Raw genomic sequence first — 26,599 nt, 5'->3', positions numbered from 1 at the left:
CATCACTGATGATTGCCTGTGGTACTCCAAATCTTGAGAAAATGTTTTTCCTCAGAAAGTTCACCACCACTTTGGCATTGTTAAAGGGTAATGCAACTGCTTCCACCCATTTCGACACATAGTCAACATCCACCAAGATGTACATATTTCCATATGAATTCGAGAAAAGGCCCATGAAGTCAATCTCCCACACGTCGAAAAGTTCAACGACTAAAATGTTACTCAACGGCATTTCATCTCTCCTTGAAATATTTCCACTCTATTGACATTGGTCACATTCTTAAACCAATCAGAAAGTGTGATTGAATAGACTTGGCCAATAAAATCTAGATTGAAGGACCTTAGCTGCTGTTCTAGTTCCTCCAAAGTGACCACCGACTTCCTTCTCATGGCAATGCCTTAAAATACTCTCTATTTCCTCTTTAGGGACACACCTTCGTATCATCTGATCTGCATAGTGTTTATACAAAAATGGTTCTTCCGAGAAATAGAATTTCAAGTCAGAGAAAAAATTCTTCTTTTGCTGGAAAGTCATGCCATTTGGAAGCACTCTTTATGATAAGTAATTTGCAATATCCGCATACCAAGGTGCTTCTTCAATTCTCATCAATTTCTCATCCGGGAATGACTCCTTGATTTGAGTTTCCTCTTCACTTCCCTGTGCTGGTTGTTCAATCCTTGATAGATGATCTGCTACCACATTTTCTGACCCTTTTTTGTCTTGGATTTCCAATTCAAACTCTTGTAGTAGTAGGATCCATCTTATTAGCCTTGGTTTTGCTTCTGCTTTGCCAGCAGGTGCTTGAGCGTTGAATGGTCTGTGTAGACAATCACCTTAGCACCTAGCAAATAAGAGCGAAATTTGTCAAATGCAAAAATGGCGGCTAAAAGCTCTTTTTCAGTAGTAGTGTAATTCAAATGTGCATCAGTTAGTGTCTTGCTAGCATGCTGAATTACATGCAAAACCTTATTCCTTTTTTGTCCTAAAACCACTCCTAATACAAAATCACTAGCATCACACATCAATTCAAATGGGAGTTCCCGATTGGGAACTGCAATAATGGGTGCAAACACTAATAATTTCTTAAGAGTTTGAAAAGCATGCATGCATTCATCATTGAAATCAAAAGAGGCATCTTTAATCAACAATTTGCAAAGAGGTTTAGAGATTTTGGAGAAATCCTTTATAAATCTTCTATAGAACCCCACATGCCCCAAGAAACTCCGGACTGCCTTGACATTTGCAGGTGGTGGCAGCTTCTCAATCACTTCCATTTTGGCTCGATCCACTTCAATGCCATTCTTTAAAATTTGGTGATCGAGTACTATTCCTTCTTAAACCATGAAGTGACACTTCTCCCAATTGAGCACCAGATTTGTATCTTGACATCGCTGCAAAACAAAGGAAAGGTTAGATAGGCAACTATCAAAAGAAGAACCAAATATAGAGAAATCATCCATGAAGACTTCTATGAACAGCTCCACCATGTCACGAACATCGACATCATGCATCACTGGAATGTGGCCAGTGCATTGCTCAACCCAAAATGCATCCTTCAAGCAAAGGTACCGTATGGACAAGTGAATGTCGTCTTTTCTTGATCTTCAAGGGCAATGGGAATCTGATTATAGCCTGAATAGCCATCCAAGAAACAATAATACGCATACCCCGCAAGTCTTTCCAACATTTGATCAATGAAAGGAAGTGGAAAATGATCCTTTCTTATTGCTTCATTCAGCTTTCTATAGTCGATGCACGCCCTCCAACCCGTGACTGTCCTAGTCGATATCAATTCATTGCTTTCGTTCTTTATTACCGTGATACCTTATTTCTTTGGAACCACTTGCACCGGGCTCACCCAAGGACTATCTGAAATATGGTAGATGATGCCTACATCCAAGAGTTTTACCACTTCCTTTCTCACCACTTCCTTCATAGAAGGATTCAATCTCCGTTGCAGTTGCACCCTAGGCTTGACATCATCTTCCATGAGTATCTTGTGCATACAAAAAAATGGAGAAATGTCTTTAATTTTGGAAATGGTCCATCCAATGACTGATTTATGCTCTCTTAACACTCGAATCAACCTCCCTTCCTCCACTTTACTCAACCTTGCATTGATGATCACCAGAAAGGATTCTGATTCACCAAGATACACATATTTAAGGTGAGATGGTAAAGGCTTCAGTTCAAGCTTTGGAGGTTCTTCTGTTCTTGCCTTTTCCTTCTCTTTTTCTATGTCAAAATCTTCAAATTCTGAATCGTGGCTTGTGTTTATCGATTGAAGTGCTTGCAAAAGCCTAGCACACTCATTCTTCTTTGGCTTGTCTACCTCGGTTGTTTTGGATTGGGCAATGCAAGCTTCTAAAGGTAGATGAGGGGTGTTCTCTTTGATGGTATCCGCTACAAGTCTATCCACCAAATCCACACTAAAACATGAATCTGACTCTGATGGAAATTTTATGGCCTCGAAGACATTAAATGTCATCATTTCATGTTGGACCCTTAAAATCAACCTCCCTTCTTGTACATCAATTAAGGCTCTTCTGGCAGCAAGAAATGGTCGTCCCAAAATGAGAGGAATCTCCTTGTCTTTTTCCATATCTAACATAACAAAGTCTGTCAGGAATATGACTTTGTCCATCTTAACTAGTACATCTTCAACAATACCCCTTGGATGCTTGATGGATCAATCTGCAAGCTGCAAAGATACAGTTATAGGCTTCACTTCACAAATCCCTAGTCTCCTGAAAACAAGCAAAGGCCTTAGATTAATACTCACACCCAGATCACATAAAACTCTATCAAATGCAATATCTCCTATAACACAAAGGATAGTGAAACTCCCTGGATCCTTGAGTTTTGGAGGTAGTTTCTTCTATAGAATGGCACTGCACTCCTCTGTAAGCATCATTGTTTCCTCATCTTCCAACTTTCTTTTGTTTGACAGAATTTCCTGGAGGAACTTAGTGTAGCTTGACATCTGCTACAAGGCATCTGCAAAAGGAATGTTAATGTACAATTTTTTAAATATCTCAAGGAATTTCATGAACTGCTTATCCTGATTTTACTTTCTGAGTATCTAAGGAAAAGGCACAGGAGGGGTATGATGTGACAACTCTGGCGGTATCTCAGGAAATGGCAATTTTTCCTTCTTTTGCTTTGGCATCTCTTCCCTTTTTGGTTCTTCTTCTTTGGGACTCGTTGGCTTTTCCTCAACAATGATTTCTTCCTCGATTTCTTCATCGGACTCTTCCTTTTCTTTTGGTGGGTTCTCATCTTTCCTTTTTTGTTCAACCTCTTCCAAGATTATTCCAGTTCTTAAAGTTATTGCATTTGCTTATTCACGTGGATTTGTCATTATGTTACTTTTTAGGGAGCCTTGAGGTCGCTTATTCAACTTTTTGGCTATTTGACCCATTTGTCTTCCAAGTTTCGAATCGACGCCCCCTGGTTTCTAAAATCCGCCCTCGTCTCACTCATAAAACCTATGATCTCTTGCATGAACTTCCTGAACATATCCTCCAATTTCGACACTCTTTGATCCCATGGTTGATGGTTCACCCCTACTTGATTGTTTGGCACTGTTCTTTGATTCTATTGATTATTTTGATTGCCTCAGGACAAGTTTGGATGATTTCTCCAACCAGGATTGTACGTGTTGGAGAAATGATTGTTTTGTTGTCTTTGATTCCCAGCCAAATAGTTGACTTGTTCTGATGATGAGGAAGCTAAAGCAAAATTGTTCCCCACTTGGCATCTAATGCTCGCATGGTTACCTGCACAAAAATCGCATGTTACTTAAGGGGTTTGAATTGAATTTACTTGCATACCTCCTAATTGTGGCTAAAGTGCTGTTAGTTAGGCTAAAATGGTCGTGTAAGCATCAACTTCATGAATACCCATGACTTCTTCGGATTAATTCTTTCATTGGGTCTCTGATAGTTGTTACTTGCCAAGACTTTAAGTAACTCATAAGCTTCTTTAGGTGTCTTGTTTTGCAATGCTCCTCTAGATGTTGCATCCACCATTGTTTGCACATTTGTCAACAACCCATTATAGAAGGTTTGGACTTGTATCCAAACAGGCAAACCATGGTGTGGACACTTTCTCAGCAGTTCCTTATATCTCTCCCATGCTTCATAAAGTGACTTGTTCTCTTCCTGCATAAATGATGTGATATCGTTTCTCATCTTTGCTGATTTCACTGGTGGGAAGTATTTAGTCAGGAACCTTTGTGCCAATTCATTCCAGGTGGTGATTGTTCCTATTGGTAGTGTCATTAACCATCCCTTTGCTTTATCTCTTAATGAAAATGGAAATAATCTTAACCTGATGGCATCATCTGACACTCAATTTGCCTTAAATGTGTCGCATATCTCTAAGAAGTTATCAATGTGTGAATTTGGATCTTCCCTTGCATCTCCCCCAAATTGTATTGACTGTTGGATCATTTGGATGATTGCCGGCTTTATTTCAAAATTGTTGGCTTGCACCGGTGGTCTAGTGATACTTGGACCACCACCATCAACTGAGGGTACTGAGAATTCCCTCAAAGTTCTGTTTTCAGCCATTTTAATGACTATTGCCTCTCGTTCTCTTCTCTCTTTGATAAGTCTTCTTGCAATTTTTTCAATCTCAGGATCAATAGGAACCACTGGATGATGTCTTGCTCTTCGCATAAGCTACACAAGACAGAAAGAGAGCTTGAGATCACAAGTGAATAAAAAGAAAAAAAAATTAAGCTAAAAACAATTAAAACAAAAGTAAAACTCCAATCTAGTGAAAACTAGAAAACTTCAATATTAACACAAAATCAATCCCCGGCAATAGCGCCAAAAACTTGATGCGTATTTTGACAAACATGCAATGTAGCAAGTGCACTAGTCGCAAAAAGTAATAAAATGATGAGAAGAGTATCGTTCCCACGAGGATTGCGTGTTAAGTACTAATTTTCCTAGTTTTGTAACTAGTTGAAGAACACGAAGATTGTTGCATTTGTGGGAGACAATAAAAGCAGAAATTAAGACAAAATCAATAACGTAAATTAAAATCTAACTAATTAAGAAAATATCAACTAATTACGAAAATATCAATTCAAGACAAAGAGGTTAGGATTTCGACTTCACTAGGATGCTCTGATTCAATCTACGGTTGTTGTTGCCTTCAAACTCATATGCAAGGATTATAAATCGGACACCTTAATCTGCAGAATATACCTTCTCAGGTTATATTCTCCTACTTATCCCTATTAAGCTTTCGCACTCAACAAAATGAAGAATAACAGTTCCAAGTCTATTAAGCCAAGTGGAATCCTAAAGTGATTTCATAGATCTCCGAACCTATCTCTAGCTTTCATTCAATCTATGGTATTTTCTCTGAGGAGCTAACACATGAATCACTTCTTAGTCTCATCATGCTCAACATTTAATTGAACCAAAGAAAACTCAACATTCAATTGCATTAAGAACAAGAATAAACACATAATCCAAACAATAGAACTTAAAAACAACATCTATTTATAGATTAAACCATTGTAATCCAAGTTAGATCAAAACCCTAAACCAAAAGTGAGTTAGTTCATATTCAAATTAAAGAAAATCGGAATATAGACTGTAAATAAAGAGCTCAACATGCCAAAACAATAAGAAAATAATGAAATCTTCCCTAATTTAAGACCCAAAATGCTTCCAATCTCCAATTTCTTCCTTAGCAACCTCCAACTTCCTTACAAAATGAGCTAAGGCTCTCTTAAATAGTCGGCCAAAACCCTAGGATTCAAGACTAAAACTCCACAACGCACTGTTTTTACAAAACAAATAACTCCAGGATTCGCCGCGGCTCGCGACGAAACTTTAAAATGCAAAGTTAACCCGCGAGTTTCATGCCGCGGCGAAACCTTGTCTTCAAATAGTTGAAATTACAAAACTACCCTTGCATGCTCCAATGCTTGAATCTCCGGTTTTCTCTTCCTTCTCTTTTATTTGAGCTTCAAGGGTGCTTCCAATCAACCTCTAAACATTCCTGGCTCTGAAAACTCTCGAGTTTGAATCAACTGACCTCATTTTTGCTTTGTTTCAGTTTGGAAATGTATTTCTGACCTGAAATATGAAATGAACGAATGAAGTGGTAGTTCAAGCCTAAAAGCAAAGGAAAGTATCCGAAAATCCTACCAAATAGCAAAGAAAAATAGTATAATCCACGGATTATCAATGTTGTTTCTGCTTGGCAGAAGAGTGCTGACAATTTAGAATTGTCTTCTTGTCAGTCAGCAGTTTTAATTATTTTACATATCAGTTCTTTATACAATGACAGGTAATTTAGTTCCTGAGCTAATTCATTCCTATGGCTCTTTTATGGTTTAGATTTATGTTGTCATTTTTCATTTCATTGAGCTCCTTATTCAGACTTGCAGTTGAGACGTCAGTTTTAGCTTCTTTAGAGCAATACATTCTTGTCAATAGAAGCAACTTTCAGTGTGGGGCTGCTGATTTATCAACCACGATGTGGCTGGTGAATCTTTATGGCTTCTTTAGGAATTTTGCCGGCAAAAGCCACCAGATCTCCTACAGTCTAGAAGCTGAGAGGATCCTGTTCTATTTAGTGACTGAAAATGAATGAGATTTGCCTTTTGCAGTGATCCACTCATCATCACTGGGGTGGTTGTTCCAACAAGAAAAATTAGCAAGCCATTGTCATACCAAATCCTGAAGTTCTGTAGAAGCTATGGAACGGATGTTGCTGTCCATGGTAGTCAGACTATTAATGAAAAGGTGATTACAGAGTTGGTAGCAGCAGGAGATAACCATGCAGCTGCCATTCTGGTTAGCTTATTGATAGAGCTTGTAGAGCAAGAAGGCCACGAGCACGACATAGTAGTAGTAGTAAATTTCATGGAAAAAAATATTGACATCTTTCCAACTACTTCAGATCAATTATGTTTGCATGGCATAAGCAAAGAAATCCGTGCATTTTTTTACAAATCAAACCACTATTCACTGCAAACATTTATGGCGATTTCACTTGTAACATTTAACATTTTACGCTCAGTGCACCCTGAATTACTCGCTGACAATGAAGCCTAGGTAGTAGTAACTATAAAGGTAACTGTCTTAACTCTGTCTTATTTTAGTATGATCACGATTAAAGGGAATTGACTCGACTTCTCTCACTTTGTAGTTAATTGACTGCCTGGTCTCTATAGTGGCTGTGCATGGCTGGACTCATGAAAGTCTAATAGTTATAGGCATTCTTTCCTTAATTTTGCACCATAACTCAAACAATGCTCTTCAAAAACAATTATTCTAAATACTTCCTTGGTCAGTACCATCAATAGCACCATTGAAACTGGTTGTTCAAAGGGACCAGCGTTGACTGATTATGATGAGGGAGCAAACACAGGAGAAAGCCTGATATTTGTGCTTCTACCATACTATTTCTATTTAAGAAGGTAAGCACCCTTCATTGATGCACCTGTATGATTCCAAGCGATAAAATCTAACTTCTCTGTTGCCTTAGTTTACATGCTGCTTTACCAGACCCCATGGAATGGCAAAATTTTGTTGATCCATTGAACTCAAAGCAATCACTCACAGCAGTCAGCATCCAGTACCATGATTTGTGCAAGCTGATGCATTTTGGGTCCCCTTCAGTCAAGCTTGTCTCTTCATATTGTCTTTTGGAATTGTTCACCAGATTATGAGACCAGAAAAGTAGAGAACATAAGGAGCTGAATTGCTCCACAGGTTTCCTAATATCCATAATGGCTGTGTTAGAAGGCCTTGTTTTTTATAGTGACATCAGGGTGGCTATGAACTGTGGACTCTGCCTACCAATGGTGCTAGGGTGGGAAAACCTGGATTTGCAGGAGAAGAGAATTATTGCCTAGAATTATTGGTACAGGCCGAGTGTAGAAGAGATGGCATTGTCTTTGGCTGCTCCATGTTTAGCATCGAAATCTTTCTTTAATCTTCACAAGCCTGCAGTGAATGTAGCTGTTGCATTGCCAAAACTTGACAATATTCCTTTGTGGTTAAGAACTGTGTTTGATGATTCCTGCGTAGGGGCTAGGAATGTCAGCAAAGAAATGGTGCTTCTATTTCGAGAATTACTTAATTCCGATTTCTTGAAGGCAGATCAAATTGCTAGTCTCAATCATGTGCTACAGGTAACAGTTTTTCGCTCTTTATCATGTGCTTTTGCTCCGTCCATTTTGACAATTGGATAAAATCATTTTGCATATTTAATAACGGACAGTGGTTTCCTATATCCTTGTTCTATGGTTTCTTTTATCAACATATAAAAGGAAAGATTGTGAGTTTCAGTTTCCATTTGATATTGCAGGCGTGCAGAAAAGACATGTATAGCAACAGTACCTGTTTTAAACCGTTTTTAAACCGGATGAACAGTGAAAATTTCCCGGTCCAATCGGACCGCTTGGTAAACTAGCTCAGAATTTCAAAAGTAAAATAAAAAGCCCTAAATCTATTCTGTTTTCAGTTTCTCTATGCAAAAGCACCTCTGAAATCGCTACTCAATCACAATCAACTCCACTCTCTGAAGTCTCAAGTCGCAACCACTGTCTCAATCGCAACTCCACTCTTTGAAATCGAGGATGACGCCTCCCTCCCTCGCTGGAAATCGACGACGACGACACCTTCCTTGCTCGACGACGAGACGACGCCTCCTTCCCTCGTCGGAAATCGATGACGACGACACCTCCCTTGCTCGAAATCGACAACAGTGACGCCTCTTTCCCTCGCTTAAGCTTTGTAAAGGTATTTCCGCTGGAAGTTTTGTTATTTGTCTTTGTTTTTGTTCTCTTTTTCTAGATTTGGAAGTTTTGTTTTGATTATAATGCTTAGTTTTGTTTTGATTTGGAAGTTTGGGTTTATTTTGGTTCTCTTTCGACTGAGTTGGTTTATTTGATTAGAAGCTTAAAAATGGGTTACATCTGGTTTATTTGATTCTCTTTTTCTGGATTTTGAATTTTTGTTTTGATTATTTGATTGGAAGTTTTGTTTTGATTATAATGCTTGGTTTATTTGATTGGAAGTAGATTTTTTCTTTTTTTGGCAGGATCCTCCAAATTTGGAAGTTTTGTTTTGATTATTTGATTGGAAGTTGCAGAATTATTTTACTCGAATTCTGGAAGATAATTTGAAGGTACCCTGATTATTTGTGTTTTCTCCCTGGGCTGAATAGCTGAATAACCCGGATTTGCCCAAACTTGAGAATAAAGATATAATGCTTAAAAGTCAAGGTGCCTTTTGGAATTCTATTTCCGCATTTCAAGCATGTTGTAATCTACAAAAGTTTTTGTCAATTATAAGTTTTTGGTGGAGCTATAACATATAATATTGTATATTGAAACAAGTTTTATATATAAGGGAATCGTATCTGTTGAATTTAATTGGCATCTTTTTTCCTTTTTGTTTGTAGCAAATTCTTATTGCTATGCAAATGCAAAGCCTTTGTTATGATAACAAACCAATAATTTATGCTCTTTATAAGTTACATAGTAACATCCAGATCATTGTGGTTTAGTTACCTACTTGTTTTTGTTTTTGTTTAAGCTGAATTAGGAAGTTGTGTATGAGTTTTGTGGTTTCCACTATTTGGTAACTATGGATATTATAGTTACGTGCTTATTGCTTTTGTATCATCTCACAAAAGATACGTCTTTCATTTTATAGGCTATTGTAAAGCCTCCTTGAATGCGTTCATAATATGCTAGTGTTTTAACATGTCAAGTATATTCTAAATTATTGTTGTTATTGCTTGTATGCCAGGTAGATAAAAATTAAAAACAAACAATGTCATCATCTGAGTTTTTTCACAATCTAGTAGAGGTAGGACTGATATAGCATGGGGACATGTTATTGAGGGTGTAGATCTAAGTGTGTGGAGCTCAATCAACATAGAGACTAGTCAAAGAAAAAGCACTTGCACCAAATGTTTTGTTATTAATTATTATGTGATTATCTTTTTAATATTTTGTCACTTAATTTGTAATGGATAAACTCATCATGTTGGGACTGTTGTTAAATCAGGTTAGGATTGTCATTGAATTTGAATCATGTTCAGGTAGTAATTAAGTTGTTATTGAAAATTTGAAACTTTTTCAAAAATCTGGATTTTTTTTTTTTTTTTGGCAGTGCTGATGTTAGCATGATGATGTCAGCGGTCCAACTGGCCGATTCGACCGGTAGATTGGACTGTTCGACTCATGACCCAGGCAGCAGAACGGGTTGCCCTTCGATTCAGGTTTTAAAACAGTGAGACCGTGTTGCATATTAATTTTTTAATGTTCCAAAATACGCATTCTAATATAGAATACATTTAGTTTTATCAATTTTTTTAATTTATTTAAAGCCTATTAATGATTATGATCTGTGTTCAACTATATAGAGGTTTTTGTATTACTCTTGTACATAAACTTAATGGTAGCTAATTATAGTCATAATTAACACATTCAAAATAAGTATTTTGTATTTTACAATAAAAAACCAAAAAAAAAAAAAAAAATTGTTAAATTGTCCCATTAAATGAATATGCTCATTCTCAATGCTATCAAATAACACATATTCAAATACATCATTCTGGTCTATCATAATAGCACCTGTCAAGCTTTGCTTCCAGAAAGTAACCACTTAAGGTTTCTTACATCATAAGTTCATGACAGTTATAGTAAAGGTAATCTTGTATAGTAATACTAGGTTTTCACCATCTTCGCACATCATCGTCTTACATCACAACATGGCAGACATGGCAGTTGTCACATCATTTGCCACATTAACAAAATGCCACATCATTTTCCCCCAAATTTAAAAAAAGAAAATAAAAAAAAACCCAATATTTCAATTCCCCTGAATCTAAATATCTAATCTCTCGCCCAAAATAAAATCAAAATGTCAAGCTCTCTCCTTCCCTAGAAATCTCTCTCAAAATTGCCCAACAAATCAGTCTTCCACCACCGTCATGCGCAACTCCTCTTCTTAAATAAAAAATTTCTCTCCCAAAATCCAATTGAAACCCTAGAATGGAAATTGAACTTAGCACCATCATTTGTGACTCCTATTCCACCACCGTCATTCACAACTCCTCTTCCACCACAGCAGGCTATCGTCTTCCACCACCACTCGCCACCAACATTCGCGACTCCTCTTCCACCACCACAAGCTATCCTTTACAAACCGACACGTTTCAGGCCACCAATCTATCATCTTCCACCACCACCAACCTATCATTTTCAAAGGCAAATCTTTGAGTTCTTGAATTGGTTTTTTAAGTTTATTTGATTGCTTATTTCTAAAAGTTGTTTAGGATTTTTGGGATTTTCTAATTGTTCATTTTTATATGTTTGATTGAATAGATTGCAGTCTGAATTGATGGCTTTAATGGTAAGAACACTGATATATAATTTTCTTTTTCTTATTAACTTCTAATTTTCTATTTGGATGGAGAGAAGATTAAGAACCCAGAAATGGAATTCATTAAGAAAAATAACTTAATTAAAATTTTAAGTTGCTCACCAATTGGTGCGGATGGCGAGTGGGCAGTGGGAGGGTGTGGGGCTTGTTGTTTCTGGTTTGTTTCATGGTGCATTTGGCAGAGATGTTTCTGGAGGAAGGGATCTTGTTTCAGTTTTTTTTTTCTCTCTTGGTGTGTGGGTTGAATTTTTGGTTTGGGGTCCTGTGTTGTGGCTACTACAGACCTATCTCTTGGGGTTGTTGTGTGTGGTTTGTGTGGCTGGTGAGGGGGACTGGTGGTTGGGGGGTGTTTTTGGTGCTGGGGTGGTTGGCTTGGAGGTTGGCTTTGTGGGAGGAGGTGAGGGCAGCATTGAAGCAGATGCCGCTAGGGTCTTTGTGCATTGTTGCAGACTCCTTGTCTCCCCTGTTGCTGCTGTTTTTTTTTTTTTTTTTACCAGCAGGGGGCTATTCTTGCTGCTTTTTTGCTGTTGGCTATCCATTCTTGCTGCTGTGTTGTTGCTTGGATGTTGCTGTTGTGATGTGTAGCGTGGGGCTGTAGCTGATTCACTTCTCCAGTTGATTTTTTGTTGCTGTTTTCTGGGCTGTTTTATGCTCCTACTCCAGGTGCTTTTTGGGGTCTTGTGTTGTGGCTACTACTGTTCTTTTGGCTGTGTAAAGACTTTTTTGGTTTGTCATCCCTGGATGGTTTCTTTTGGCTGTTTAGGGGGTGTTGTGGGGTGTGTAAAGGGTGTACATCTGGCTCCCTTGCTTTCTTTTGTTAGGCGGCGTCCCTTACTTGTTTAGAGTAGTGCTTTCTTTTGCAGAGTATAGGAAGATGGTTGAGAAATTGTACAAGCCTCCAAGTGCATGACCTGAAGGAGTGAATTTTGATTGTTACACAAAACTTCCTTTTGTTTTCTTGTATAAAGGAGAGAATAAAAAATGTATCTTTGTTGAGTGTGCTTTAGTTATTCTTTCTTTATTTCAGAACTGTAGCCTATGTCTTTACAGATTAAAGGGACATTTATCAATGAATTTATTTGAAAATAAATTGACGCTCTTTATTCTTTGCCTTTTTATCTCAATTTTGTTGCTTGATTGAGTGGTTTGAACTTTGAAGCAGAGTTTCTTCCATGTTTTGAAGCATATTTAAAGACAACTTGTTTTGAGCATTATGGAAAAAATTCTGAAGCAACTTTAGGCCCTCCTAAATGCATAAAATAAGCTAAATTGTGCAAAAAAAATTCTGAAATTGTGGTAATACTTACTACATTGTGTTTTACGATTTGATTTGCAATAAACAAAAGCACTTAGTAGCTTGTAAAAAATTTATAGAGATTTTTTAACTCAAGATAGTAAGTGATCATTCACCTAGTTAGTAAATTCGCATTTTATTCGAATTTATGTATTTTATCAAGGCTGTAGTATAATACGCGAATTATATGCCCAATTCGTATAATTTGCGAATTATATGCGTATTATTGTTGAATTATTGTAGGCAAAAAAAAAAAAAAATTAAGTGGAAAGCCAAAACGATGTCATTTCGGGTGGGGTATGACTAAAAAGTTAAAAGATTTTCTTTTATCCTTCTCTTCGGTTCTTCCTCAGTTCTCTTCCACATTCTTCAAATCATCTCTTCTTCAAATCTTCAACAGTTCTTCATCTCTTTAAATCTCTTTTCTTCATCTCTTGACTCATGTCTTGATCTCATCTTCTCTTCACTTTTTAACTCTCTTCTCCAAGTTTTAAGTCGACTTCAACTCTTCAAGCCTCACGGTAACGATACACATTTCTTCTCTTTTCTTTTTAACTCTCTTTGAATCTCGTATGTTGGTGATTTGCTTGTGTTTGTGCTGGTGTGTGAGTAGTAGTAGGGGCTGGTGGATTGATGGATTTGTTTGAAACATGTTTGATGAAATGCTTTTGAGAGTTATATTTGCTATTTGGTATATGTTTTAGCATAATATTCCATTTAGTTTTGTTGTTTTGTATTGTATGGGTCAAAATGAAATGGTTATAACAGTTTTTGTTTATACAAGTTTTAAACTTTTAATTTATAAAACTTAAGTGTTAGCTTTTTAGAAATGGTTAGGTTATGTATACGGTATACCCACTACCCAATAATATGTAACAAGAAACAATGAAGACAATGAAATGTTAAATTGATTTTGACCATATGGTCCATGAAAAGTACTAAAATCAGGATTAATATTACTTTATTTTTCAAAACGTATTATTGATAATGTGTCGTATTAAACCCATATATACCCGTACCGTATTTTTTTCGTATCCGAATTTTATAGCCGAATTTTACAAACGTATTTTTCATGGTTTTAAAAATTGGACCGGATAGGCCGGTCCAACCAGTTGGACCAAGACCCGGTCACATGTCCAGTTCGAGTCAATATAAAACCCGGTCATATTTAATAATCTGCTATGAACCGCCAATGAACCGGGAAAATAGTGTGAACCGCCGATCCAACCGGACCGCTTTATAAACCGGTCCAATGTTTCAAAAGGGGAAAAAATCCCTAACTCTTTCTAGTTTCTCACTTTCTCTACGTTCTCAGTTTCTCTACGCAAAATCCTCTGAAAATCTGAAATCCCACTCAAATCGCCACTCAATCTCAATGAACTCCACTCTCTAAAGTCTGAAATCGCAACCATTGTGTCAATCACAACTCTACTCTCTAAAATCGATGACGACGCCTTCCTCCCTCACCGAAATAGACAACGGCAGCTCCATTCCTTGCTAGAAATCAACGACGATGACGACAGCTCCATTCCTCGCTAGAAATCGACGATAACGATAGCTTCATTCCTCGCTGGAAATCGACGACAACAACTCCATTCCTCGATGATGACGACGACAACAACTCCATTCCTCCCTGGAAATCGACAACAGCAAAGCTCCATTTCAGAAAGTGTAACGACCCTGTAACGCCCACATTAAGATACATAGCTTTATTTATGCCCTAATACCCTTAGTTGAATCTTATTAAAGTTATCTTGACCAAGTGTGAAGAAAATTTCCTAAAATTTTATTAGGGGTAAAATGGTCTTTTCACTCATAATTAGTTATAAAAGTGGGGAGTGAAAAGTAGTAAAATTTCATGGAGAATGCAATAAAAATGAGGGCATTATGGTAATTGACTAAGGGACATAGATAAAATTTTTAGAAAGTGCAAGGGTAAAATGGGAATATATATATATTATTTTATGATATTAAGAGTTGAAGAAGAGAAACCTTAGCCACTCTACCCTCCATCCAAGCCATTCTCTACCCAAATTCTCTCAAATTTCTTTATTAAATTTCCAAGGAAATTCATAGGATTTTGGCTAACTTTTGATAGATTTTCAATCATAAGCATCCAAAGGTAAGATTCTTGCACCAAGAAGTGGGATTAAATTTTAAAGTTTTGAATTCTTATGGTTGTATATGCTTAGGGTTTGAGAAGAGGGAATTCTACCAAAGAGAGAGTATAGTGTTAGAGTTGCTCAAATTCAAGGCAAGTAAACCTAATTTGAACCTTAATTTGAGCAAGACTTTGTTGAATGAATTCTTTTTGCATGTTTGTATGTGATGGTATGAGAGAATTATGGGCTATTTTTTTATGTTTATTGATGTATAAATTCTAGCCATGAGAAGTAGTGTATAGTTATGTGATGATTTGGTGAAGTTGTGGAAGATTTTGTGTTGAGATTTTTGGAGTGTAGAGAAGTGAGAAATTCAGCTAGGTTTGATACTCAATTTAGTGAGTTTTTGGCTCACAATTTGGTTGAATTAGAGAGTTGTGGAAGTGTAGCCAATATGGTAGTAGCATGTGCATATGAATTGTTTGATGAAAATCCTAAGAGAAAACATGTTACCATGGTTGCCCTGTCAAATCCTTGACTTTCTGAGTGATTTTTGAGCATCTTACCCATCGAACTGGGTTGAGACCTAAACATAAAAGTTGTAGCCCTTTCTCTAAGCTTTAAAATGAGACCAATATCATAGCAATCCGATGTGTATAGCTCAAGATATGCCTTCTTGAATATGACCTGTGCAGAATGACTACCTCAAAAGTACCTCCAATTTATTAGTTATTTTTAGTCTAATAATCTATGATTGATTTCAAGTATGGGAGTGTTGTTGTAGAGAATACTAATTCCATAATGATATCTTTATATGTCATAATGCATTCTCACATTCTCACATTTGCATTTAGAAAGAATAGCAAAGAATGAGCATATTTCCATGCACATACACATATATGAGAACATTAAAGAACAAAGAGAAAGAGAGTTCAGACGAATTGTAGAGAATTTCTTTTATGCATGTATATGTTTATATATGAAGAATTGTTGATGAAATGGATATTGGATGATGGTTAGAATTTGTTCATGAGAAGTAGTGTATGTGTACTTGATGTTTGATGAGAGTTTGGATGAATTATGGAAGAATTGAAGTAGAATTTATGGAGTGTGAATCCTGGACAAGTTTGGCGTTAATCTTGACAGATTTTGTTCCAAATTTTTGTGGCTTAGAAAAGAAGTAGAAGTGTAGCCAATTTAGAGCTTAGATGTACACATAAGTTGTTTGATGAGATGTCAAAGAGAAGTGCATGTATGAGTATGGTTATGTGTTATTTTGAGATGAGCTAGTAGATGGTAGAGAATGACATGTTCACATTCCATTTTGCATCCAAACATGTTAATTTAGGAAGAATAATAAGCATGAGCCCATATACATGCATACATACTCATAAGAGCATTAAAGAGCAATAATGAACATTAAAGTTAAAGAACAAATAGAAAGAAATGAGAATTATTAAAAAAAAGAAATTGAATACTAATTTCCATAAGAAAGATAAAAGAAAAGAACGTTGTTGCGATAGGAACTTGTGAGTGATAAGAAGAAGAATATTCCCACATGGACGCCGCCTTTAGTGAGCGGCCTAAGAAGAAGAAAAATTTGTACAGTCCGTAAGAGTACATGTGAATGAGGACTGTACCCAGAAGAATATTCCTACATGCACGCCACCTTTAATGAGCGGCCTAAGAAGAAGAAGAATTTGTACAGTCCGTAAGAGTGCATGTAGATGAGGACTGTACTCACTCACACGGCCAGGGTTCCAAATCTATGCCTCTACCGAGTCCGATCGGCAAAGAATAAGAAAGAAAAGAAAAGAATAAGAAAGAAAAGAAGAGAAAGAAGAGAATAAGAATAGAAAGAAGAGAATAAGAAACAATAGAAAAAGAAAGAAAGACTAGAAAAGGAAGCAAAGAAAGAAATACAAAGAAAAGAAACAAAAACAGAATAGAAAAACAAAAAAGAAAATACACATTCTATGCATTTGTGCATTTGCATCATACCTATGCATGATACCATGCCTATTATCATGGGTAGTGAGAAATTAGAAATAGAGAAAGAATAGAAAAAGAACAGAGAAAGAATAGAGAAAGAACAGAGAAGAATAGAGAGGTGTGATGTAAGGAAAGAAATTCAGAATTTAAGCAATGGAGAGAGAAGAGTAGCATAGCAGGTTTACTTACTGAGTAATCAGTGCTCACCCCGTTGTTTTCAATGTTTTTGCAGGTAATAGGTGAGATGCGGTCGCTTGGAACGTCACGCAGCGGAAGGGTTGGGCAACATTGTCGAGTTGATGTTTTGTGACTTTATTATATTTTATAAAGATTTGTATTTAAAGAAAAATTAGTTATGGGCCCATTATTTTGTACTCATCTACATGCACTGTCGAGTTGATGTTTTGTGACTTTATTATATTTTATAAAGATTTGTATTTAAAGAAAAATTAGTTATGGGCCCATTATTTTGTACTCATCTACATGTATATTTTTGTATATATATTTTGTGAATTTTACCGTTATTTTTCGAGTATATTAGCTAGAGAGAGAGTATTACAGACCCCTTCCATTTTTGTAGATCTAGTTGATGTATCTAAGTTCTTGTTATATGATGATGAGTTAGGAAATAATTTATAGCCTATCTAGATTGTTTCACCAGTCATGTCACTAGTTCAAAGCTTACGAATAAAACTATGGTCTTATTGTGGAAAGTAGCTCAGCCAACTGTTCTACCTTGTAGTGTTTTTTGTTTGATTGACTTAGTGTGTTGATGCATGCAACAGAAGTTTATTGAACAGATGCCTTAGGAATTGTAAATCCTCTAATCATGGTTGACAGGCAAAACGTCCCACATTGAGTTTTAATATATATGGCTTAGGCGCATTTCTCATATATTTTCAATAACAAATACAATACGGGTGCCTCTGATTGTTCCAAAATACTATAGACTTAAACATCAAGGATCAGTTTCTATTGCATTTTAATATCAATGAAGGAGAGAAACTTACTTATTGCAGTAGATCTATTCCACCTTCAGTATACATTAAGAAAAATTGACTATGAAAACTAGGGGTGTTCAAAAGAACCGGTTGGAACCGGAACCGGCGGGTACCCTGGGTTTGGTTCCGGTTCCTACCCAGAACCAGTCGTCAATGGGTAGGTTCCGGTTCCAAATTTTTAGAACCGTTACTGTGCGGTTCCGGTTCCGGTTCCGGTTCTTATAGTTAGGAACCAGAACCGTCGGTTCCGGTTCTGGTTCCAAATTTCAAGGAACCGTCGGTTCTGGTTCCGGTTCTGGTTCCTTCAAAAAGTGTAGGGTACCCGGAACCGAACACCCCTAATGAAAACTGTAGTAAAAGCTGGTTTAGTTTGAAATTTTGTTGAAAATTTAAATCTACTTCCGGGAATAAAACCCGTAATAGAAACCTTTAGCTTTTGGTTGAGCATAAACCATGAAAAATTAGCAAATTAATCAGATCAAAGCATAAAACAGGATAAAATGATGTGCCTTTTAAATGTGTTTTTCAAGTTTAACAAAACCCAATTGGCCCTCTTAAGTTATCAAAGGTAAACAAAAAACAGGTCAGATTGTAAGTGCAAGAGAGAGTGATATTTCTTCCTCTTAAATAAAATCTAGGCATAAACTTTTAACCTCTGGTTGGATAGTTGACGATGAATAGGAGGTCACTGAACTTAATTATGAGGAGTTAGAACAAATGTTATATGGAGAAGGATCTATTCTTGTTGGAGTTGCTGAACACCCTTCTTTTTATGATTCAACCGATGGTTCAGAATGTTGGTTTCAAATATTTAAGCAACTTAGTATCTATTTTAAATTAAATTACAAATTTTAACTTATGATTTCTATTTTTTACTGAAATTTATGCAGATGGTGGTGATGGTAATGATGATGATGATGGTGATGATGGTGATGAATTTTGATGCTAGTGTGTGAAGCTCAATCAACATGGAGACGAATTAAAGAAAAAACACTTACACCAAATGATTTGTCATTTAATATGTAATGGATGAACACAACATCATGTTTGGATTTGGACTTTGGACTTTGGATTGTTGTTAAATACTTAAATTATGTTGGGATTGTTATTGAATTTGAACGTTGAATCATGTTGGGCAGTAATTAAGTTGTTATTGTCTTATTAAAAAATGGAAATCTAAAAATCTAAAAAAAAAAAAAAATTAGTGTTGACGTCAACATGATGACGTCACCGGTCTAACCGGTTGACCCGTGACCCGGGTAGCAGAGCGAGTTGCCCTCCAGTCCGGGTTTTAAAACAGTGGTATTTTTCACCATTTGTTGCATCATACCCGTAAAATTCCCGTACATTTTTTGTCGTACCCGTATTTACTAACTAGGATCATTCATAGGAGAATTAGAGATGATTCAAAATAAGTGTTACAAACTTTAAATGATGCATTCTGTTATGCCTAAAAATATAAGGGCTGACGTTAGGACCCTTTAGCCCGCAAAAGTCAGATCATTGGAACAGCCACCGTTTGCATCTATCAGGATAGTGGGCGCGCGTCAGGCTAGTCAGGAGGCTGTGGTGCTCCCACGTGTCCAATCCCTGCTCTAAATCGCGCAAATCACTTTGGAAGGTGGGCAATGTGACATAAAGAAGGATTTGCACGGATAATCCTACCGACTCGCAGATTTAGTGATAATTGCCTCAAGGCATCTGGCTATAAATTGGGAATTCATCTTTCATTAAAGGGATTTACCCCTTTTTCACTCAATTAATTACTCTCTCTCTTTTCTCAACAGTCAATACCTTGTAATATCATTGTAAAGTCAGTCAGCTAATAGCGACCTGACTCCTATCATCAATATAAGCATCAGTGGATGTAGGACTTGCTACCTTAGTATCCGAACCACTTTAAAAATTGTCTTTATTGCATTTACTATCCCCCATCCATTATTTTCACGTGTGATTTCGGGGCTCCCTGCACCATTTTGCACGTGCGTTTCGTTGGTGTAAAATCCAGCATCAACACATTCATAATCTCTTTTTTTTCTGGGAAAATTAGTTTATCAAATGCAAATCAAGAAAATCAATCAACAATCTCAATAAAATATAAAACAAAGAATCTGTTAAATTACAGTAAGGAATGGGTTCTAGAAAAAGGAGAGAAAAGTAATTCTCTAGCTATTGGCTTTTTGGTTCAAAGCTTTCACTTAAATCAATAAAGAAACAAAGGTAAAAAGGAGGAAAGCGGTGCATGCAAAGTGCAATGCAAATAAAGTAGCTTTCTTCTACCTCGAATTCTCATATTAGGAAATAAAATATTATATGGACCAACTTTATAAGTTGACATATCTTAAAGTTCTTCAAGAGAAACTATAAATTAAAGTAGAACATTTTATAGTATGACTAAAACAAGAATCATTCACGTGAACCAACAGGTTTAATGTGGACTGAATCATGACTTTACTTGAGCAGTTCAACTGCTCGCTTATATTACATATGTTCATAATTGTCAGACCAAAGAAATCAATTAAGAGGATGAGATTTTAATATAATTATAATTTTATTTTTTTTTTTGGTAACCGGGGTGTCCGGGCTAATTTCTACATACCTCAACTAATTTTTGGGATCCATTGAACACTCTATAAACCCAAAGGATCAGGATTATCAAATATGGGGAAGATCATAGAGGTGTTTTAGAAAATATAATAATATTTATTTATTGGGATTATCATAATGGTTTTATTTTTACAACTGAGTGGCCTAAGTGTCTAAAGATAAAAGAGCAATAAGAGATTTCATGAGCTCTTAAGTTAAGTCTCCATAGGCCCTAATAGGAATAGCCACTAAGAAGCTTACCCGGTCGTCAACTTCAGAACCTTAGGGGATTAGTTGAGATGCGCTTAAACTAGTTGGACAACCTTGGTCACAAAAAAAAAAAAAAAAAAAACTACATTATGTATAGTCAAATAATCTTTTTGAATTTTGATATTTATCTTTGCTCTCCACGTCTCACAAGCTCTGTTTTAAAACTCGGACTGGACCGACCGGTTAGACCAGGACCCGGCCTTAACTCCGATCCGAGTTAACATAAAAAACTGGAAATAACATAAACCCACTTTGGACTGATAATAGACCGGCAGAACAATAAAAACCATCGGTCCGACCGATTTGGAGCTTAAAATGGTTAATTGTTTTGGGGTTAATCTGATCCCCAATTCCTAAACCAGATTTGCAACATCGTTTTATTCTCTATTTCATTGAGCCACAAGCATTCTTTATTTCATTTCAATACCATTTTTATCTTCTATTATTCTTTACTTACTCTAAAATCTACCATGTAAAGAAGAAGAAGTAAAGGGAGGGGAAGGAAGAAGAAAGAGAAAAGAGAAAAAAGTTAATGGAAAAAGGGGAAAGGGATAGAAGAAAGAAGAATGTGACGGGGAGATAGAGAAAAGATGAGAAAGATGAAAGTGATGGAGAGAGAGAAAAAATAATTAATAATAAAAGTTGCAAGTTATTTCAAATATACAAAGATTCATATGTAAATTTTATAAGTAAATTTGCGAGTTTTTAAACTTATAAGGACTGAAAAATTATTCAGAGATCTGTCTGTTGTATACCGATCAGACCGACCGGTTCAACCGGTTGAACCGATCAACCCGGGAACCAACCCCTTGACCGGGTCAAGGAACGGTCCGGTTTTTAAAACAATGCTCACAAGCTTTCAAGTATTAAATTGTTTGCAAGACATCTATTGATATTAGTTTACATGATATTACAAAATAGATAAATAAAAGAGAAAATTGCAGAACTGATATCTTTTTATGTGGTAAACCATGAAAATAAATATATTTATATCTTTTTGCCACTGAATTTCTTATTTTCATCCTGTCAATTCGGTGTTTGCCCGAGCCTCATACTACATAAAGACAGGAGCCTTATTGCTATGGAAAAATACTTGGAATAGAAAGAGAATTTCATAACATATCATGCTTTGTCAATGCACTTTGGAAACTATGATTAGGTGATGCAAAAACAATTTAGATTTATAACAAAAAAAAAAAATATCAATTGCTTATTTCCACCATAATAAGACTTCAATTACCTGCTGGACAATTACAAATTGCTCAATTTTTTTGTCATGAAACTTAAAATGAGAAGTACATCCAAGAGAACATTACATGAAAAATTCATCCAATAATGAAACAGAACCTCAATATTGCATTATAAAAACTTGTACACAACGTATACATTACAACATACATTATAAAAACTTGTACACAACATACATTACAGCAATAAGAATATAAACTGATGAACTGGTTGTTTTGATCAGTATCAGTACTCTCCTCCGAAGAACTTGCTGTTTTGATCAGAATCAGTATCATTCCATTTTCCTGTTATCCTTTTAATTGTCAAGCACACTGAAGCAAAAGTCCAAAACACATAATATGATCAACAATAATGCATACAAAACAACAAACAAGGAAGCCTAATGTCACGCACTTAACTTCTTTGCTAAGTTCGTGCGGCCTTAACTCGTCGGAAATGAGTTAAGCAGCCTAACGCTCACACAAACTCACAGGCTAAAAGCTTGTAAACGAGAGAGAAGTATAGAGAAAATATAAACTCTGTATATTGATCGGATTCAAGTTATGAACTTTACATGGTGGAGTTGGCTATTTATAGGCTCAAGCTCCTCAAATAAATGTATGACTAAGCTACATGCTTCAGCATTAGAAAACCTTGGGTGTCAAGCATAGGGGCAGCCTTGGAAACGAAGCTCGTGGGTGGCGCGCATGCATGCAACCTTGGAAACGAAGCTCGTGGGTGGCGCGCATGCATGCAACCTTGGAAACGAAGGTGCTTAGTCGCCGAACCTAGCTGCTGAGTCGTTAACTTAGCTATTAAGTTAACTTAACTCTTAAATCTTCTTCACCCGGAAGTCTACTTAATCCGTAAGCAACGTGAACGTGCAGCATGCTTGAGTCGGCAAGCAGGCTGGTCGTGACACTAAGCACAAGACTTCAATGAAGCCAGATCTTCAAAAAAAAAAAAAAAAAAAAAAAAAGAAACAAAACAAGCAGCTGCAGCAAGCAAAAACCCAACCCAGCCACTAAAAACTTCAACAGCAGGTCACGAAAAGTGAAGGGAAACAGGTCAAACCAAGCTGCTGCTCATGGGACACATCACCCACAGCAGCAGAAAAAAAAGCCAACCTCCTAAAAAGGATTACCCCAACTCATAGCAGCCCTCAACCCCTCCACCTGCTTGCACCCTTTCCAACCCAACACCCAAACAAACCCCCCAGCCAACCCAACACAAGCAACAACCACAGCCAAGTAATTTCTTGGACCACCATGATAGAATTAACACTAAATTTATAAAACTCCAGACACAACAAAGAAAAGCTAAAAACAATACCACTTAAAGTAAAAGAACAATTAAAAAATCATTCTTAAAGTGACCACCCCCAACCACACCAACTGCATAGTGCTAAACCATACTTCATATGTAAAGTAAAAGAACAGAGAGAGTGTGATAAAAGTAAAGTGAAGTACCACCAGCTGTATATTGCGAGACCATACTTCAATCAATAATTTGCATCTGCAGGTGATGGCCTGTAAGTGATGGACATCCTGCAATATGGGAGTAGTGAAGTGAAGAAGGAACTAGAACAGGAAGGCACTTGATACTTGCTGTATAACTTTCACTTGAACCGGCACTAGCACTAGAAAGTGACACGATTCCCACATTTGACATGTCAACAAGGTCTTATAGAATCCCTCTTAACAGAACAAGTATTGGGTGAAAGAACTAAACACTTATGGAATAAAGATTCTGGGAGATTCAGGGGGTTCTCGAAACTGGTTTTTGGGGAGGTCGAATATAAAGAAAGTTCAACGATCGAAGCCGAGATAGAAAAAAGAGATAGTAAGTGCTTTGGCTACTAGATGGAACCAGATAGCTCTTTCATCCATGATCCGAGAGTCCCTCCAATATGTCGGCCAGCTTTCTTTGGCAGGTTCACAGTGGAAAGTGGATCAGGCGGATCAAGCTTCAAGGCTTCAAAACATAGATAACTTAGAGAATGAGGGAGAGAGATTGAGCAAAGCCCTAAAAGGTACAGTCATCCAAGCAAGTTTATTTTCATTCCCGCAGTCGGCTAACCAAGGAATTCAAGACTTCAGTAAGCCTACTGGCCTTGCTTTAAGCAATCCTCAAGAATAGCTCTTGTTCTTTCTTCCATTCCACTGCATTCTTGATGCAGGTAGCCAAGCGTGAAGCAAACTTAATCATCTCATCTCTTCGCACTGTCTCGTCTGCAAGCTCCTTCTTTCGCTCCAGCTCAAGTTCCCAACTTGCTTTTGCTAGTTGGACAATTAGCTGCAGTATCTTCTCTTTAAGATTCCCGATATAAACCGGGAGCCAAACCAGGCTCGTAGTCCCTCCACGTCCTCAGGCAATGCACCACGGCTGTTATCTCTTTCTCTGGGACCGCGCCTTTCTGTCTCGTTGAGCTTCCGGCTCTCATATGCTACTGGGTGTCCCTCTTGGACCATTCTCTTCCAATGGCATAGTCTAATGCTTCAGTATGCACTTCGAAAGGTACAGTATAGTCAAGCAACCTCAATACAGGTTCCTCCGTCACGGCCCTCTTCAAGTCCTCAAAGGCTCGCTGACACTTGCCCTATCCCCTTAACTTAAAGTCAATGCCAAGGCTTTCTTCAAAATATCTGTGAGTGGACTTCCTAGAATATCCAATGATGAACCGACGGTATTAGTTCAAAAGGCCAAGAACTGATCGTAGCTCGGTCACGGGGACTCCCCACTCTTCTATTGCCTTCACCTTCTGCTTGTCCATCCTAATCGGCCATCCTCTATCCCAATGCCCTAGGCCCCGGGAGTCACTTCTTTCCACTTTTTTTCCTTCGACAAAGAAGAATGTGACTAGACAATCTAAGACCATTTGATTCTTGTAATTAATTCCATTCTTTCTGCTTTTGCTTTTTCAATTTTTTGAAAAGGATGTGTTGGCAATTGGTGCTTGATGCTTGGTCCAAGGAAAGGAGTCGTCGAGGTCTACCTTCGAATAAGCAATCACAAATGGCCATAGGCTCAGCCCTAGTTCTTAAGGCAAAGTCTCACATGAAAGACAAAACTCAAGCAAGAAATGAGGCAGAAAGAGAGAACCCAGACGAAGGAGCTTCGTCAGATGAAGACGGTGCTAGCGAAGTGAATTAACTAAAAGGCATCGGTTGACTCTCTTTCTAAGAGCAGAGCCAGGAAGAGCTTAGAGGTATTTACTTTTGGTTAAACAAAAGAAGAGAAGTAGAAAAATCCTATGCTAGTCTTTGAACCTTGGCTTCTGCCACTTGCCCGGGTACATATGTTCTTGAATACCGATGAGTTTGCACCTTTTTCGCTATTAGGGAGATTATTATTTTAAGAGTTGTAGGTGAAAAAGGAAATTAACGAAAAAAAATAGGATGAAACCTTTGGCTTTATTCAATCAAGCAATATAAATAAATTACACAAGCTTAATCCCTTGTTTTGTTATTTGTTAATAGATATCCAATGAAAAATTCCCCAGTTGCAAGTACTGTAAATTTTTTAAATTTCTAGATCCAATTACCAATTCTCACCTGATCTTTTATATATGCATCTTATATCAATAAAATTCTAGCAATAAAATCGATTTTTGTACTTATACGTATAGAACATGATATTCTATAGTAGCACCATCATCGCGTGAATCTAGACCGGCTCATAAGTAAATAGAAAATCGAAAATAGTTCCAATCCTTACGGTTGTTCAACGATGAAGAAAGAGCTTCCTTGTCTATTTGTGAATGATTGTTCATTTGCTATTTTAGACCATACACAAGCAGCAAAAAAGGGGAAAGACAGACATATTAAAACCATTAAAAAAGTTCCAAGTTAAAGAAAAAAATTAAAAAACATTTAAATCACTGTTTCCAAAGAGCAAAACAAAAGGATTAACAACTTCAGCTTTAAAAAATAATAACCTGTGAAAATGAATGGAATTTGGATAAGCCGAGAGACGCCACATGAATCGCGCCGGAGAGATGAGTCATGGTTACACTACACTAAGAGGAAAGTTACTCTTAACGCCAGATAATAGATAACAGCCAAAATGATACAATTGGTCATAAGAATACCTTAGGGGAGAGCAGTCGAACTTGAGTTTTGGGCAGGCTGAAAAAGTTTGAACCCTTGCATCACAGTGAAGAAAAGAAACCTTCAACTTCGGTTCTGGGCAGGCTAAAAAAGTTTGAACCCTTGCATCACAGTGAAGAAAAGAAACCTTCAACTTCGGTTCTGCATACGCAAATATCAAAAATCAATTATTTTCACTAAAAAAACAAAAAAACTTTGACCAAATTTACGCAAGTAAAAGGGAAAAACTTTAATAAAATTAAAGTCATTATCTCAAGGTATTGGAATTCCCTTTCAAATTGATAAAGCTACAAGAGCTAAATCCTTTGGCTACTATGACAAAGTTCATGTTGACACACACTCAGGCTTAAAATCATTGATTTCTTTTCTTCATTGAGTCCTTACCTTCTTCATTAATGGTTAAACGTTCTAATTCCCCAAGAGGCACCCACTCGGGCTTAAAATCATACAAACAACGCCTAACCTTCACATCTTCTGCGGCATTTTGGAACCCAGCAAGCAGGAAATAATCATGTTACAGTGTTGGGCTCGTTGGGATGCATTGGAGGAAACGAAGCGAAGGAAACAGTGGTGGGCTTCGAAAAG

At 37.0% G+C, this 26,599-nt stretch overlaps 2 long non-coding RNA genes and 1 other non-coding gene across 4 annotated transcripts; 2 read left to right on the top strand and 1 right to left on the bottom strand.

Annotated features, from left to right (window-relative positions):
* Window positions 1–4,090: 4,090 nt before the first annotated feature.
* LOC116107836 lies at window positions 4,091–4,197 on the top strand. Its single transcript, XR_004124546.1, has one exon. It is a non-coding gene; the product is annotated as a small nucleolar RNA R71 (small nucleolar RNA).
* A 4,309-nt stretch (window positions 4,198–8,506) lies between these two features.
* On the top strand, window positions 8,507–10,371 carry LOC116105803. The gene is made up of 3 exons (XR_004124162.1): window positions 8,507–8,778; window positions 9,080–9,166; window positions 10,159–10,371. It is a non-coding gene; the product is annotated as an uncharacterized LOC116105803 (long non-coding RNA).
* Window positions 10,372–21,911: 11,540 nt separating this feature from the next.
* Window positions 21,912–26,599, bottom strand: LOC116107667. 2 transcript variants are annotated; one of them, XR_004124504.1, is made up of 4 exons: window positions 26,399–26,599; window positions 25,996–26,155; window positions 25,843–25,918; window positions 21,912–22,237 (listed from the first exon to the last, which is right to left on the bottom strand). It is a non-coding gene; the product is annotated as an uncharacterized LOC116107667 (long non-coding RNA). The 2 variants fall into 2 exon arrangements; XR_004124506.1 differs by having other exon boundaries at window positions 21,912–22,210.

Source organism: Pistacia vera, unplaced genomic scaffold (assembly GCF_008641045.1).
Source record: "Pistacia vera cultivar Batoury unplaced genomic scaffold, PisVer_v2 Contig117, whole genome shotgun sequence".
Lineage (NCBI taxonomy): Eukaryota > Viridiplantae > Streptophyta > Magnoliopsida > Sapindales > Anacardiaceae > Pistacia > Pistacia vera.
The sequence above is the reverse complement of the archived record's forward strand: the minus strand, read 5'-3'. Positions and strand labels throughout refer to the sequence as shown.